This window comes from Petaurus breviceps, unplaced genomic scaffold (assembly GCF_028583685.1).
Source record: "Petaurus breviceps papuanus isolate PSGF00001 unplaced genomic scaffold, PetGlider_PUasm1.0 90731, whole genome shotgun sequence".
In the NCBI taxonomy this organism is placed as follows: Eukaryota; Metazoa; Chordata; class Mammalia; order Diprotodontia; family Petauridae; genus Petaurus; species Petaurus breviceps.
Window position 1 is genome coordinate 3,264,423 of NW_027187325.1, and position 18,055 is coordinate 3,282,477.

The 18,055-nt window shown below is 38.0% G+C and overlaps 1 long non-coding RNA gene across 1 annotated transcript in view; it reads left to right on the forward strand.

Annotated features, from left to right (window-relative positions):
• The first annotated feature begins 10,341 nt into the window (after positions 1 to 10,341).
• Positions 10,342 to 18,055, forward strand: part of LOC138145202 (uncharacterized) — a 53,802-nt gene continuing 46,088 nt past the window's right edge. The window contains exon 1 of the long non-coding RNA XR_011164143.1: positions 10,342 to 10,450. This is a non-coding gene — a long non-coding RNA (uncharacterized lncRNA). The remainder of the gene's footprint in view (positions 10,451 to 18,055) is intronic.

The window sequence follows — 18,055 nt, forward strand, 5'->3', positions numbered from 1 at the left end:
TTTTGATTTTGAGAACAAAGCCGCTGAAGACTTCTGAGGTCTAGCCAGAGCTGCAGAAGACTGAGGAAGCATGACTGTGGTATGGGTATTTTGTACAAATGCTGTGGTGCCTTCGTTAATGTGTATAAATGTTCTTGGGGTTTTGTTAAGCCTTGTCTTCCCAGGAACAGAGACTGTGAAGGATTTGAGATGGACTGGAAATGTGAGCTCCAATGTAGAGCAGAAACTGCATAGAGAGCTGGACAAGCAGCTGTGAGCTGTCTGCCTTTGAACTCAGATGGCGGTTGGTTAGATTCAGGCAGGAACTGGGGCCATGGAAGATAAAAGACTGCCCTCTGTCAAGATGAAAAGACCTCTCTGTGGGTACTGAGTAGTGATGAAATCGTGATTTACTTGCGATCAAGGAGTGGATGGCCTGTGTATTTTCCGGTACCCTTTAAGAGGGTACTGAGGAGTGACTGATGACTAAGTGACTGATGATTGGATAGTGACTGATTTGTAACTTAGTGTGCCCCATGGGTGGAGGACTTTGACCTTTTGTAGTTTATGACTGAATGATTGAGTTACTAAGTGATTGATTAACTAAATGATTGTACTTTGTTCAAAACTATGTTGACCTCTTTGGTGAAAACTATGTGGCCATTTTGGTGATAAGTTGTTGAATTTTGACATGATGAATGGTGTACCTTTATTTTCTGTGAATGTTTTGCTCTGATTGGTTACTGAATAGAGTGTTCACTATACTATGTAATCAGTACCTTGAAAGCTATTCACAGCAGCCATCCTCTGGAAAGCTGCTTGTGCATGGCTCTACAATGAAATGCATTCAGAAAATTTCTTGAAATCTTAAAGTCTGAATAATTAAAGTTTTCTCTACTTTGAGAATCAAGCTTGTAGATCCTCCCCCATTCTCCATGATTTTTGAGAAATCTCTATTAGTAGTTTAGTAATTACATATTCCAGTTTATTTGGACTCCTTGATGAATTTAAAGACCATATGAAGGTCAGCTAATTGAAATAGTGTACACTTCAAAGGAGATCAGTGTGTTCTCCCCCAAGAGACTTGCCTTATTTTTATTGCTTCTCCAATCTACTGATTCTAATAGTCTGTCATTAGTCTTTCTGGCCCATGGATACACCAGTAATCACAAAGAATATATCTAGCGCAATTCAGAACTAGACTAGATATTTACCAAGCAATCTGTTAACCCTAGAAATTTAGCATGAATTGCACCAACCAAGAGTCACCACCATGAGGGGGTGCTATAAACTATTATTGTTTTGTTTTGCCAGAGGTATCTCATAATGATACTATATGCAGACTATGGAAACAAGTAAACACAGAATGGCAAAAGCAATGTTTTGTATGAAATAATAGTGTGTAATTGGAAAACTCATTTAGTAAATATTTTCAGATTGTCCTTGCTGACATAATCAATTCTATAAAACTGATCCCTATAGAGTCTGTTTAGTTCTATAGTTTCATAGTCACAAATTAGAGCATTTATTTTTTTTATCAAATGCTTTATTAACTTCTAGTTTGCATCATTCATTTCTGTAAGATTTTGAGTTACAAATTTTCTCCCCATTTTTCCCCTACCCACCACACCAAAATAGTAATCCCACTGGATATCCCCTCCTCCAATTTACTCTCTCCAATATCTTCTCCCATACCCCCTCTGACTTTCTAGTAGGGCATGGTGGATCTCTCTTCCCCAGTGCCTGTATATTTTATCTCCCAGTTACATGTAAAATAATATTGATAATAGTATGAATATTTTTAAACATTTGATTTTAAAACTTTGAATTAAAGATTCATTTCCTTCCTCCCTTGTCACCCACCCTTACTGGGAAGATAAGCAATTCAACATATGTTGTACATGTGTAGCTATGAAAAACATTTCCATAGTGGATATATTGTAAAATACTAGCTATGTTTCCCTCCCTCAAATCACACATCCCACTTGTTCTATTTTCTACTTTGATCCTGTCCTTTTTCAAAAGCGGGGGCTTCCAACTTTCCTCCCCCCCCAGCCTGCCCTGCCTTTCATCATCGCCCCTCTCTTTCCCTCTCATCTTTCCTCTCATCCCCTTCCTACCTACTCTCCTGTAGAGTGAGATAACCTATTTCGTGTGTATCTCATTCCCTCCCTAAGGGAAATTAAGAATAAGGTTGACCCATTCCCTTTTGCCTTCCTGTTCTACCCCTCCATTGTAATCATTTTCCCTTACCTCTTCTATATGAGATAGTTTACCCCATTCTGTCTCTCCCCATCTCCTCTCATTATATTCTGCTCTCACCTCTTAATTTCACCTTTTAAGTATAATCCCTTTCCATTAAATTGGTCCTGTGCCCTCTATCTATGTATGCCTGTACACATATATACACACATTCACATATGTATTCATATACCCATATACCCTCCTATATAGACATATACATGTATGTATATATACATATATATGTGTGTGTGTGTGTGTATACACACACATTTCTATTACCTTCAATTGTTCTCATACTGAGAAAACTTCCATAAGTTACAATTATAGTTTTTCCATGTAGGAATGTAAATAGTTCAACTTTGATAAGTTCCTTATACTTTCTTTTCCCTGTTTATCTTCTCATGCTTCTCTTGCTTCTTCTCTCTGACTGTCAGATTTTCTATTCAACTCTTGTTTTTTCATCAAGAATGCTTGAAAGGGAGTGGCTAGGTGATGCAGTGACTAGAGTGCCGGCCCTGGAGCCAGGAGGACCTGAGTTCAGATTCGGCCTCAGACACTTAACACACAAACAAACAAACAAAATAGCCGTGTGACCTCGGACAAGTTACTTAAGCCCAATTTCCCTCCAAAGAGGGAAAAAAAAAAAGAACGCTTGAAAGTACTCTATTCCACTGAATGACCATATTTTCCCCTGAAACATGATACTCAGTTTTGCTTGGTAGCTGATTCTTGGTTTTAATCCCAGCTCCTTTGCCCTCTGGAATATTTCCACGCCCTTCGATCCCTCAGTGTAGAAGCTGCCAGATCCTGTGTTATCCTGATTTCATTACCACAATATACAAATTGTTTCTCCTGGCTGCTTGTAATATTCTCTCCTTGATCTGGGAGTTCCGGAATCTGGTTTTAATACTCCTAGGAGTTTTCTTTTTGGGATCGTTTTCAAGAGGTCATCAGTGGCTTCTTTCAACCTTTTTTTTCTCTCTGGTTCTAAAACATTGGGGCAATTTTCCTTGAGCATTTTTTGAAGGATGATTTCAAGGTTCTTTTCTTTGATCATGGCTTTCAGGAAGGCCAATAATTTTAAAATTATCTCTCTTGGATCTATTTTCTAGGTGAGTGGTTATCACAATGAGATATTTCACATTGCCTTCTATTTTTTTCATTTGTTTGGATCTGTTTAATAGTATCTTGATTTCTCATAAAGTCAACTAGCTTCTATTTTCTCCAATCTAATTCTGAAGGAATGATTCTCTTCAGTGAGCTTTTGAGATTATTTTTTCCATCTGGCAAATTCAGCTTTTGAAGGCATTCTTCTCCTCATTGTCTTTTTGAGCCTCTTTTGCCATTTGAGTAAGTCTATTTATTAAGATGTTATTTTCTTCAGTCAAGTTGTTGACTCTCATTTCATAATTTTCTTGCATCATTCTCATTTCTCTTCAAATTTTTCCTCCACTTATCTTATTTGGTTTTCAAAATCTTTTTTAAGCTCCTCTGTGACCTGTAACCAGCTCGTATTTTTCTTGGAAGCTTTTGGTGCAGGAGTTCTGACTTCACTGTCTTCCTCCTGTTCCATGCTTTGATCCTTTTCATCCCCAAAATAGGAGTCTAATGTTGTATTCCTCTGTTTGCTTTGCTTCCCTCGTTTACTCATTTTGCCACTCAATTACTTGACTTTTGAGATTTTTGCTACAGTAGGACTCTGCCACCAGACAGGGGAGCTTCATCCCAAACACTGGGATTTTCTCAGCTGCTGAAGGTATTAATTGGGTGACCTCTCTGAAGCCTCCACGTGATCTGACAAGTTTGTCACACACCCCAGGACCTCCACCCTAGACCACAATCCAGATACAAACAGGTTAAAGTAAGAGCGATTACTCCTCAGACTGGTTGCTTTTTCCCCCTACAATATGTAGGTCAGGAGCTCAAGCTGCCACATGAGCATAACTGCATGGCTGTGGAGCCTCAGCCACTTCTTGCCCCAGGGGCAAAGGCTGGGGATAGCACTCCAAATTCCCAGGTCACAAAGTCCACACTGCACTGACCTCTCAGTTTGTCCTTGGCATCTATGTGTTGATAATTCTGGAAAACACCACAGCTGCTGGTGATCTTAAGTCCCTCCAGCCAGTGGCTGGTCAGGCTGCCCTGGGACTAAGACCTCGAGCATGGGCTAGGGTCGGCTCCCAGAGTGCTGTGCTAGAAGCTTGCTGCTGGCCTTCTGGGCTGTACTCAGTGGGAGGTTGTCTTCTCTGTGTCATTTTGTGGGTTCTGTAGCTCCAAAGTTTGTCTTCAATAATGTTTTTTACATGAATTGGTGGTGATGGGAGCCAGAGTGGTGCAAAAGTCCTGTTTCTACTCCACCATCTTGACTCCTCCAAATTAGAGCATTTCTAACCTTGACAAACAGTCGTCCAAATATATGTGTTTGGTCAGAAAGAGAACCAGGCAGGAAGAGGGTGGAGTGGGTCAGAAAATTCCAAGCTCTCAAGAATTAGGTTTCTGAGCTTGGGAGGACTAATGGAACCTCTCCTGAAAAAGAATGCCAGACACAGCTGTGCTGCGAAGAGCAGCTGGACAAGAAGGAATCAACATACCCTTGGTGTGTGAAGAAGCCCTCTGGCAGAAAGCCACTGGTCATGGACACTTAGAAGCAGTTGGAGATTTTGCTTTGGTATGAGGCTAGAGGGGAGAACCAAGTATCTGAGGCAAGAGGCACTGGCCTTCATACCCCACGGCTAGAGGTGATTACAAAAATTAAGCTATTACCACAAAAACTAATGTGAAGCAAAGGAGAAAGAATCCCACCATAGAAAGCTATTATGGGAATAGAGAAGATGGTGGTCCATCTTCAAATGAGGATATTGAAGTAAAGAAACCCCCTTCAACCCAAAAAGTAAAGTCAAATGGTTACCTACACAAAAAGAATTCATAAAATATGTTAAGAAAAGACTTTAAAAATCAAATCACAGAGATGGAGGAAAAAAAAACTTAAAGAAAATATTAAAGTAAAATAAGATTATGAAAGTCAACCAATTAGAAAAAGCGATGCAGAATCATGAGAAAATGACACCTTGAAAATTAGAATTGGGCAAGGTGAAGACAATGAAATGAGAATAGACCAAGGAGTAATTAAACAAAATATGAATAATGAAAAAAATAAAGTGAAACATCTTATAAGAAAAACAACAGATCTGAAAATAGATCGAGAACAGAATACATAAAAGTAATTGAACTAACTAAAAGTTGCAATAAAAAAGGTATCTTGATACAATAATATAAGAAAAAAATAAAGAAAATTGTCCTGAAGCATTAGAACAAGGGGGAAAGTAGAAATAGGAAAAAAAAATCTTATCAGTCACCACTTAAAAGAGATCCTATGAGGAAAATTCATAGAAATGTTATAGTCAAATTCTGAAATCCCCAGTTAAAGGATAAAACATTAAAAGTAACAAAAATTAAATAATTTAAATATAATGGTGCCACAAAAAGCATCACACAAGATCTAGCAGTTGGAAACATTAAAGGACTGCAGGTCTTGGAACAATATATATTGAAGAGCAAAAGAACTGGGGCTCCTGCCAAAAATATCATATCTAGCACAGTTAAGCATAATCCTGAATGGGGAAAAAAATTGGCATTTAATCAACTGACAGACTTTCAAGACTTTGTTAAAAACAAAACAAAACAAAACTGAACTTAATAGAAGATTTGACATTTGACATACAAGAGCCAAGAGGAACACAAGGTACATACCAAAACCTGATTACAAGGGATTCAGTAAGGACAGACCATTTACTTTTTATAGATGTAAAATGTACACTTTATGTCTAAGATTTTTATTAATGATTAGATAGCTCATAAGAAAGATTGGGGTAAACCAGAGTATGATATGAATTTAAAAAGCAAAATCAAGTAGGAACAGCTAAAAAGAGTAACTTTTATACAAATGAGGTACAAGAGAAGGAGTCAATACAGAGGAATTAGATGGGGGCAGGGAGGGTTGGTAATTCTGGTAACATACTTTCCTTGGGAATGTGTTTAAGAGGGAACAATACATATATATTTAGAAGAGTCTAAAAGTATTCTAAATTTACAAGAAATAAAATGATAGAGGCTTAGGGACTGGGTGTTTAGGTTTATGGGAATGGGAGGATAGGGGAGGGATCCTTGAAGGGGGGTAGGTAAGTAATAGGAGGGAAGGTAGTAGGTAGAAGTAAAGTAGAGGAGGCAGGAGGGATAGGAGAGATATGCACAAACATAAAAACAATGATCAGGAGTAGAATGGGTTTGGGAAGGCACATGTCTGTATATGTATGTATGTATCTATCTATAGATAGGAAAGGAAAGGAGAGGGGAGAGGAGAGAGAAGAGGAGAGGGGAGGGGAGGGGAGGGGAGGAGAGGAGAGGGAAAGGGAAAGGGAAAAGACTCAAACTATCTGCCTTTAGTGGGGAGTGACCAATCTCTTGTTTGAATGGTGAATAAAAACCTACAGAAAAATCAATTAATGGAAAACCAAAGTGTAAACCCCTTGGATCTTAGTTCTTTATCCAAACTGTATCCACATTATTTTTTTTTTTTACTAAAAACGTTTAATAGAGATATGGAAAGTCATGACACTTCATTCATTTTTGAGAAATAGCACTTGGATAGCTGTCAATGTTTAGTATCAACTAATCAACCAAAACAGAGAGAACCAGCATTCAATCTTCTTTGTGTGAAAAACAGGGAATAGCAAACTGGGTTAATACAATACAGAGACAAAAAGAGATTTGTTCCTTATTGCTTGGCACTAATCAGACCAGGTCAAGTATTTCCTAGAATAAATGCTTTGACCTGGATGGTCTGATTGAATTGCCTTTGCTTATTAAATTAAACACAGACATGCCAAATAGACATAAGGTTAGAACCCAGGGCTCCTGACTATCAAGTGGCCATCATGGAGTGATGATTCTAATGCTATAATCTCAGGCTATTCTGTGCTTCAGTTTATGACCTGCCATGGCTAGTCTAAACAGTCATCATTGATCTGTTCACAGCTATCAGTCACTCTTTGCACAAAATCATCTGTGCTATACCAACATTGTCATCATCACTGTACTTTTCTCAATTGAGACAAAATAGGCAGTGGACACCTTTTACCCCCAAGCCCTCAATAAAGTCTGGACAAGGTATGCCACATTTACTTCATCAATTTTTTTTTTAAAAGAGGCAATTGGACAAAATTGTGATATGTAATGATGGAGTTTCAGCCACCCTGACAGGTGGTGGAGAGATTCTTTTTTTTTTGGGGGGGGAGTGGTATCAGGAAGAGCCAGGAGGATGATGCTTGATATTTCTTAATTATACCATGTAGGTAAATAACTGAATATTCTGTCTACTTGTAAATTTGGCTTTTGCTCTCAGAGTTCAAAGCAGCAGATGGGAATTTGACAATATTCACTGCTAAAAATAAAATAAAATAAAAACCTCAAAAATCCAAAACAAAACTTTAAGCAACAAGACTTATCCTTTGATTTCTTCATCTTTTCCAATGAGTTGAGCAATAATGATAATATAGTATTCATTATTAGTTAATACCTAGTTCTCCAGCTGCTGTTATCTAACTTTGAGAAAGTTTGCTCCTAATGAAGCTATCATTCTCTGATCAGCACTGTTTTTTCATAAGAACAATGTTATGTAAGACTGAGAGTTTTTGACTCAGACTGGATGAAAGAACCTCCAACAGAGGTTCTGAAAATGTGCTAAAGAGTTTGATTTTTATTTTGTTTTGTTTTCACCCTGAGAATTAGCATTTGAGATATAGAAGGACAGCGGTGCTCCATTGGACTGAATGGGGCATGAGATTATGACTGCTAAGAGTGAAGAATAGGGCAGTGAGGTGGTACAGTGGAAACAGCACTGTACTTGGAATCATGATAACTCATCTTCATGAATTCAGATCTGCCTCAGACACTGACTAGCTGTGCTATCCTGGGCAAATCACTCACCCTGTTGACCTTAGTTACTCATCTGTAAGATGAAATGGAGAAGGAAATGGCAAACCACTCTACTATGTTTGTCAAGAAAAGCCCAAATGGGGTCATGAAGAGTAAAACATGATGGAAATGAAGGAACAAGAGTGAAAAATACTAATTTGACGGTAAATGGCCAGGTCAGTAGAGACTTAACAGAATTCGTGCATCCTTCTCATGTTTATACTCTTTTAGCTTAAAAGGACAGTTTTGGACAGTTTCAATAAATATGAGCCAAATATGTGCTAGAAAATACCCTAACAGATGTTTGGACAGTGCTGTGATAAGACAGATAGTTTTCTGTTGAGAAGCTTATTGAGCCCATTGACTTTGTTGTAGCCCAAGGACATACTCATAATAGGTAAATTAGCATATGGAACCTGTAGTGGACTAAAAACAAGCATTGGACTTGAAGGCAATCAAAGTAATGTGAATTTTCTTGGCAATGGGGGTAATTGGGGACAGACTAGTAAAAGAGGAAATGGGGGTTCATTATAGCTCAAGGTCAGTTAGAAGGGAGAATATCAGGAGACCTGGTATTAAGACCAGAATTGTTATGTGGCTAAAAGATAAGAGGGTATTTAAGCAAAGGAATAAAATAAAATAAATATAATTGAAGAATTCTAATTCAAAATAGTCTCTTGGCTACAGACAGAGTAACAACTTATGCCTAATGAGTAGAGAAGGATGTTGATTTCATTCCCTTTATTATCTGTGCAGCTCCCTGGGCCAGGCTGGTAAAACATTTATGTGGACTGGTACATATTCTGGGCTCTTATTTACAAGGCATTAATAATACATCAGGAATACAAAAGAATGCTTTAAACAATAAAACCCGGCAGTCTCCAAATAATGTTATACTGTTAACTATTTTCCCAGTCCAAGTCACATAATATGTTCTCCCTGTCAAGGAAGTTTCTTTCAGTTGTTACTCAGCTCTGGTATGAAATCCCTTTCTTTTGCAAGCTGTACTTTGGGGAAAATATGTCTTAAAGTGATTACCTAAGTAAATGAAAGCATTTTTCTTCCCACAAAGATTAGGTATGGACCATTAACCCGGGAATTTTTATTGAAGACAAATCAGATATGAGATTCCAGCTCAACTAAAGAAACATCACCTTATGACAACTTTCTGAGTTTGCTTGAAACCTGGGTCTTTGGAGACAGCCATTAACTGACTTATGCAATCATTTTCTTTTACTATGTATTTTTTGTTGCTACCTTTTATTTTTATGTTACCTCTATTTCTGGATAGATCCTTCTCCCATGAAATAAGTCATCCCTTGCAGCAAAGAGCAAAAAAGAAAGAGAAAGGAAATAATTCAGTGAAACTAACAAGCACATAACAATATTCTATAATCACAGTCCTCCTTTCCCCAAGTCCCTGCTCTGATCCATAGAATGGAAGGGGTTCATTTTCTCAATTTTTCTCGGGGACTGAGCATGCTCACCATAATAATACAGATATTAGTTATTTATTTTCCTCTCGTTTTACATGTTTCTGATCATTGTGCATATTATTTTCCTGATTGTGTTTATTTTCATTTTGCATCAGTTCATGTAAGTCATACTTTTGTGCAAATTAAAAAAAAAGACAATGGAAAATGTCACATCTGTCTTTATCGACAGAAATGTATTTCTTATTTCTGCCTATAGTTAATAATTAAAATGTACAATAATGAATATGTAAATAGGTATAAATATATATTGTAAAACAATAAATAATTAAATATATTATATAGTACATTCTTTTTTTTTTAAGCAATTGGGGTTAAGTAACTTGCTCAAGGTTACAGGGTCAGTTATTTCTGGGTGTGGTGCTGAGCATCTGAGCCCGGATTTGATCCAGGCCATCCAGACACTGGAGACGGTGCTCTTACTCGCTGTGCTACCTGGCTGCTCCAGTATATTCTTAAGAACTTATTTTGTTGTACTCAGAAAATGGGAGCAAGACCCAAATAACAATTTAGAATTGGACCCTTTATTATACACCATGTTGGCTGATTAGTCCACATGGCAGGCTGATGAGGTACCACTCCACCGTCCCAGGTCGTACAGCAGAGCCTCAGTTTTTGTAGGGATGCCTCGCGGCCAATGGTTAGGTATTATGTAAGCAGAAATTTGCAGAGGCCAAAAACAGTGATTGTTCAGTACACACCTCGAAATTCCTGCTGGCACCAAGTCTCCCTGACCCGGAAGCCCACCCACCTCCACTAAGGTGAGCTGACTGGGTAAGGGTGGAGATAAACCTGGCAGTTTGCTCACTTCCAAGAGGGAGAGTTGAGGTTGGGGGATGGCAAAGCCAGGTACAGAAATTTTAGAATTGACCTCAGTCTTTATCCTTGTTGTACCTCCCACTGTCCCCTAGTAGATTGTAAGGTTCTTGAGGTCAGGGACAGCCTTTGTTTTTGTCTTTGTTTCTTCAGTGTCACATAAGTATTTATTTAGTGCTAGTTGAATACAGTATCATTCTCTTTCCAGAGTGTATTCTTTCCTGATAATGTGCAGATCAGGTGTCTTCTGTTTGTGTTGTTTTGTGTTCAATCAGAAAATGTCTGGGACTCTGACTACCAAGGTACCCTAGCAGGACATTTACTCTTTCCCTAAAAATAAATGAAGAAGATTTATAAGTTCCTTTTCCTCTCAAAGATGGCTCAATCTGTGGTAATGGTGGGTATGCCCTCGTTATTCCAGTATCAGGTGCCATATTTCAATGTCTTAATGGTTGCTATTTCAATGTCTCAGGTGTCTGGAAATCCCCGAGGTTTCACTTCCTTCTGCAAAGCTTTTCCAGTGTCCAGGTCTATTGACTCTTTTTTTTTTTTTTTTTAAGCAATCGGGGTTAAGTAACTTGCTCAAGGTTACACGGCCAGTTGTTTCTGGGTGTGGTGCTGAGTGTCTGAGCCTGAGATTCGATCTCCAGGTCGTCCCAACACTGGAGCCGGTGCTCTTACTCGCTGAGCCACCTGGCCGCCCCTAAGCAACTGGCGTTAAGTAACTTGCTCAAGGTTACATCGCCAGGTGTTTCTGGGTGGGTGCTAAGTGTCTGAGCCCGGGTTCGGTCTCCAGGTCTTCTCAACACTGGAGCCAGTGCTCTTACTTGCTGTGCTACCTGGCCGCCCCAGGTCTATTGACTCTTAATTGCATTTTCATTCATCATCTTCTCCCACAGGGCTTTCAGTAATCCTTACTTTCTGACACAATTTTATGACACAACCAGGAACTGTATTAAATATCACCCCACGTAGTGGGTCACACCTAACTGCACCAAACACTGTCTGCTGTTCACCAAGGCAGGACCCATGTTCACTCTTGCTCAATGTGAGTTGAGTTCTCATGTGGCAATCAAATAGAATGATCTCTTAGGGGTTTGATGTGTTTATCTCATTATGCCTTTCTGGCAATATATGAATGAAAAAATTTGGCAACCACTGTAATGTTTTCTTTAAGACCTCCACAAATTTGCAGCATACACAGAGTACAACATATAAAAATCATGTCTCAGAAATATATATTTTTTTCATATTCCCATATTTCCCCAAGGGAAACAAACAAAATTCAAATAACTTGAATGACCTCTAGCTAAATCCCAACTGAATGCTTTGTTTTGTTATGGAAATGACCTTAGACACAGTAAGGAAGTCTATACTAGTGAAATGAGTGCTCATCCACTCAAATTGAAAAAACGATCTGAGTATGACTCCCAGGCTTGGAAGCTGACTGCCCATCTAGTCCAATTGCCTCATTTTATAAATGAGGTGACTAAGGTCATAAGAGATTAATTAATTTGGCAACTATGACACTAGAGTAAAGTAATATAGCAGGAATTTGAATCCAATTCCTCTCTATTCAAATCAATTATTCATTTCATTCAACCAACCTCTTAATAGGCCTACCACTGGATTGCCATTTAAAAACCAGCTTAGCTAAATCTATACAGGCATAGCACAGAAATATGGTTACCCAAGGGGCATTCAATTTAATTGAACTAGGATTTATTAAATACTTACTCTGCTCAAGGAACTGCCCTAGGTACTGGGAATACAAAGAGAAAGTGGAAAATAGTTCCTGTCCTAAAACAATTTACTTTATTTGAGGGATAGTATGGCATTTAATTTATTAAACAAATTTAATATTATTTGAGAGGGACAGAGCACTAAAACATGGGGGGATCAGCAAATTTCCTCAGTAGAGGTGTTATCTGAAGTCAACCTCAAAGGGATAGATGAGAAGGAAGTGAATTCCAGGCATGTAGAATAGACTTTGCCAAAGAAAGGGTAAGGAGGGGGAATACTGACTTAGGAGAACAGTAATTATGCCAATTTGGTTAGAAAACAGAGCATTTGAAGGGGAGTAATATGAAATAATTCAGGAAAGTAAAGCTAGAAATAGATTAAAAGCGTTTAAATCTCAAACTGAGGAATTTGCATTCTGTACCAGAGGCAGTAGCAGGGCACTGAAGCTTCTTGAGAAGAAGAGTAACATGATCAGACCTGAGTTTTAGAAATTTCAATTGGATAATTGTATGGGTTCGGTTAATAAACATTTATTTAGTGCCTACTGTAAGTTGGGGGCTATACTATTCACTGAGGGTACAAAGAAAGGGGAAAGAGAATCTTTCTTCTTGAGGAGCTCATAGACTAATGGGAAAGACAACATCCAAATAAAATGTTCAGACAAACTATGTACAGGACAAATTTAAAAAGAATCCTGAAAGAGAAGGTACTATAATTGAGAGGGACAAAGGAAGGGTCCCTATAGAAGGTAGCTTTTTACCTGAGACTTGAAAGAATTCAGAAAGATGAGACAAGGAGGGAGAATATTCCTGTCATGGAGGGCAGCCAGTGAAAATTCCTGGAAGTGGGAAATGGAACATCTTGTTTTTTTAGAAGAACAACATGGAGGCCAATGCCACTGAGTTAAAGGTGTGTAGTGGAGTGAGTTATGTAAGGTGTAAAAAGACTGGAAAGGTAGAGGGCAGGTTATGAAGGGTATTGAATGTTAAACAGAAGATTTTATATTCAGTCATGAAGTTGATAAGGAACCACTGGAAATTTACTAAGTAAATCATATTCAGATAATTTGGTGAATTTGGGCTAGAATTTAGGAAGGGGCAGATATATAGATTTAGGAGTCAACAGAAAGAAAAGATAACTTAACTAACAGAAGTTGTGATCATCAAATGAGAGAGAGAGAGCAAAGAGAAGCCTGGGTGACGGTGGATAGAGTGCTGGGCTTGGAGTCAGGAATATTCCTCTTCTTGAGGTCAAATCTGGCCTCAGACACTTACTAGCTGTGTGAACCTGGGTGAGTCACTAACCCCTCTTTGTGCCAGTTTTCTCATTTGTAAAATGAGCTGGCAAAGGAAATGGCAAAGCATTCTAACATCTTTGCCAAGAAAAACCCCAAAGGGGTCACAAGATGTCTGATACAAGTGAAAAAAACCTGAACAACTATATGGGTGTTAGTTCATTAATAATGACCCTTCCCCCATGCCCCCCCCCCACAAAAAAAAGTAACTGAAAAAGATTGATCAGACATGTAGGAGGGAAAGGATACTACCTGACAAATGAGACCCTTTCAGCACTGCAACATTTGAAGAGAGGATGAAAATTTACTCTGATCCAAGGATTTATCTATGTCTTAGAGTACCCTCTAAGGACAACATATAAATCATTCTCATGGTTCTCGGTAATGGATACGAATAAAACAATAATTTGTATTATTAGCTTCTTTGATCTGCTGCATCTGTTCTTTAGATCCCCCAAACCCTGAAAAACAAAGTTACCCTAATACAGTGGCTAGTCTTTATTACAGATGAACAAATGGAATTGACCACAGTAATTCCATTTGCTTTGTGGACCAACCAAAACAATGAGCCCAGGTAGAACTGATATAAACTAACTTATGCCCTAACTATTTAATCAACAGCAATTGTTTCAGAGTTCTTGGAGTTCCTTCTTTTCATGACAAAAACAATAGCAGGAAAGATAGCAACTCTAGCTGACATTTATAAAACCTTTAAGTTTTGCAGTGTTATATTTATTAACTCAATTGATCACAGTTGATTATCATTATTTGTTCAGTTTTTTCCGAAACCTCTAATACTTGGTTTTTTTTTTCCTAGTCTAATTTAAATTGGTTCTTTCATTCAAAAATTTTTGTCGAACCTTCTTTTCATAGGAATTCAGACTCTAGCAGATTGCCAGGCTTTGATAGATACAATTCCATTCTATACTGACTCTAAATACCACCCCAAAGAATCTAATATCAGAGCAATGGAACTTAAGTATGTAAATATTTTCTCAATATCTTTCCATTTAGATTTAAAGTTGACTGAAAAATATATATTTTTTTAAAAAGCACATATAAGTAAACTTATTTTATCATCGAATACACCTATGAAATTTTCCCACAGCTCTTCATCATGGCCTAAAAAGCTCCCTATATTATTTAGTTCACTAAGGAAATAAAAGACTAATATTCTTACCATATTTTTACAAACTTTAGTCAAACAGACAATATAATCTAGTGGATAGAATGTTGGAAAACCTGGATTTGAATCTGGCATTTGCTAGCTATGCAACTTTCTTCATATCGCTTTTTCTTCTCCAGGCTTCAATTTACTCATTCAAGAGGCAGGTATGTGGGAAAGTGGATTGACTGCTGGGGCTGAAGTCAGAAATATTTGAGTTCAAATATATCCTCAGTCATTTACTAGCTGTGTGATCCAGGGCTAGTCACTTACCCTCAGTTTCCTTAACTGTAAAATGGAACAAATAACACTATTATTTTGATGATCATATCTCCTACCTCCTAGGTTTCTTGTGAGGATCAAATGAAATAATTTAAAAGCTCTTCACCCAGTTTGGTTGTACATATATAAATGATAGCTATTATTATTTTGAAGTTAAAATGAGATATTTGTAAAGAGCTTAGCACAGTGTCCAACACTTACAAGGTATTTAAGAAATGCTAATTTCATCCCTTTCATGTAAAATGACAAGTGGGTGGCATATAGTAAGTGATTAATAAATCCTTGTTTTTTAAAGAGTCTTCTGCCTATTTACCTAACATAGAAAAAAAGCTGTTTGAGGTTTAAACATTATAGCATATCTAAAGTCCTTTGCAAACTTTGAGACACTATATAAAAGCTGCTTCTTACTATTAACTAATTTTTCTGAGTGGGAAAAAATATAGATTTAGAGCTAGAAGGAAATTTAGAATGCATCTGATCCAATACTCCCATTTTACTAATGAGGAAAATGCGGCTCAAAGAAATTAAATGATTTGCCTTAAGTCACATCGTCAATATGTGGCAGGGCCATATTTGCACTCCATTTCCTGATTCCAAATCCAACACTCTTTGCAATGAGCCATATAAATGGACTGTGCATGATCCTTAAGAAAAATGCTTTGGAAGCCATAAAACAAGTAAGATTTCATCTTTATTGCACTACTTACTGTTGTTTGGAAATGAGTTCTCTATGTGGGTGTGGATCCTCACCTTCAGCTTCAGTCTGGGTCTAGCCTTATGGCTATTCCCAGAGGATCATCTTGTGGAGAGTTAATTAAAGGCAGCCTGGAGGTTAGTTGTCGTAGGGGTAATTAGTTTCTCTGCTTTCAGACTTCAGTGTCAAATGGGAAAAATCAGAGGTGATATCTCTTTTGGGGCCTAGATGTAAGATTAGCATTTACAAATGGAGCTTTTCTTGATAAGAGATTCACCTGCTGAGGAAAGAGCTAGTGAAGATGTGAATTTCTATTACAACACACATACGGACAATGAGAATAGCTCTTAGAAGAGAAAACCAGAAAAGAGTAGTGGTTTGTTTCCCCTGGTTTTACTGCTAGCTCTTAATGGAACTATTGTCTGGGTTTTCCTTCTATATTTCAATCAATGGAACTGGTTCTTTGCTTAGAAAAAGTAGGCTATTTCTTAATTCTAGCAAAACATACCTTATGTTCTCCCTGACAAAAATTTCCTATCCAAATGTTTATTATGGTGTTGAAAAGCCAACCTTTATAAAAGACTACAAACTAAATGAACCTGGAAAAGAATAAATTTAATTCAATGAAAATTATCTATAGATTAAATTTGTTTCTTATCTTAACTAGCTATGAAAGCATTGAGGAGGACTGAGGATGGGAATGGACATTTTTGCAGAGAAGGTGGACAGGTGAATGTCAGGAAAGATCTCAGAGGACAGGTCTTAGTGGAGTAACTTAGCAGAAGTTACTTCACTGACAAGGAGAAAATACATGGGAAGGGATATATAAACTTACCCTGCTTCATAGTTTTGCTCACATCTGTCAATAACCATTGAACTTTCCAAAGGTATTCACAACTATCTTAAAGGTAGAAGGGGGTATAACAGGTACAAGGGAACCACCATCATCCCAGTCATAGAGAAGAATCAATTTTACACATGCGTGTTAATTTCCACTGTTGAAAATGCCCATAGAATCATAGAAATAAAGAACACAAGAGCTAGACGGGACATACATCTAAACTGACCTGTTTCTTTATTTTTAAAGAGAAACAAAATTGAGACCTATGGAGGGGAAGTGACTTGCACAAGGACACACAGCCAATTACTGGCAGAGGTGGATCTAGAATTCAGGTCTACTCTAACTCCCAGTCTTATTTTTTTTTCTTTTCTTTTATGTTACTTTTAAATATGCTTTCTTCTTACCTTGCTAGCAATTTTGGCCACAGAATTGCTTTTTTCCTTTCAAATTTAGAAGTGATAATGAGAAAAACCCAAATATTTCTGTTTCACTGCATTCTGAATATTTCAGCCTCCTTAAAGTCCTCATCCTCCTTCCACTTGTGGCTGATATTATCACAATTAAAACACAATCCAGACAATCATGGGTGGGGGAGGTATGGGGTAAAGACCTCAGTGGAAAAAAAAAAAGAATATTGCCTCAGGGTCTTGTCTTAAAATATATTTCCAGTAAAAGAATGTGTAAAGTTTCATCAGCATCTGCAAAAAGCCTTTTCCCCCATCCACCATAGAAGTACAATCAATCAAGAAGTAAGAAAATCCAAATGTTGAGTATGGTTGGCCTAGTAGGAGGCAGAAGTTTGCTACAGTCATTTCCCTGAGAAGTTAATTTAACAATGCAATTTCCTTTAAAACTACTCCTGCTACTCATCGGATTTGAAATGGGGGAAAGTAATGATTCTCTCCCCAACTGACCCTTATCACATGTCCCACAATGAAGTAAAAATTTTTGAGGCCATGGGGTGTAAAAGCTATGTTCTAGTCTTGTGTTCTTATCTTTGACAGGTGTATCAGGAGACATGGAATGAATTGGAGCCCTTTATATGTCAGTTTCAAAGATTCTAGATTCGCTCTCAGTCAATCCTAATCTCCATATGTCCTTACTTCACAGAGATATTATGGCACAGTGATACACTGTGATACACAGTGATATACCAATCCAGATATTGGTCACTGGACCCAGATGGCTCTGGAGGAGAAAGTGAGAGAGAGGCCTTGCAGAGGCCTCCCTCACTGAAATCAAAGTCAACTCCAAGTCATGTCATCATTTCCCTGATGCCATGGTTCTCTTTGAAAACAAAGGACAAACACAGCCCGTGAGTAGATGGAACTGCCTGAATGCAGACCCTGCTAGTTGTGTAACTCAGCTCATCCTTGCCCTCTCCCTCTCCCCCTTCTTCTCCTTCACCTCTGCAAAGGAAGGCAAAATTTGATGGCCAGAAGCTGCCCACTTAACTTAGGGTTCACTGGCTAGATGCTCTTCCATCTTCCTTCCTTCCTTCCTTCCTTCCTTCCTTCCTTCCTTCCTTCCT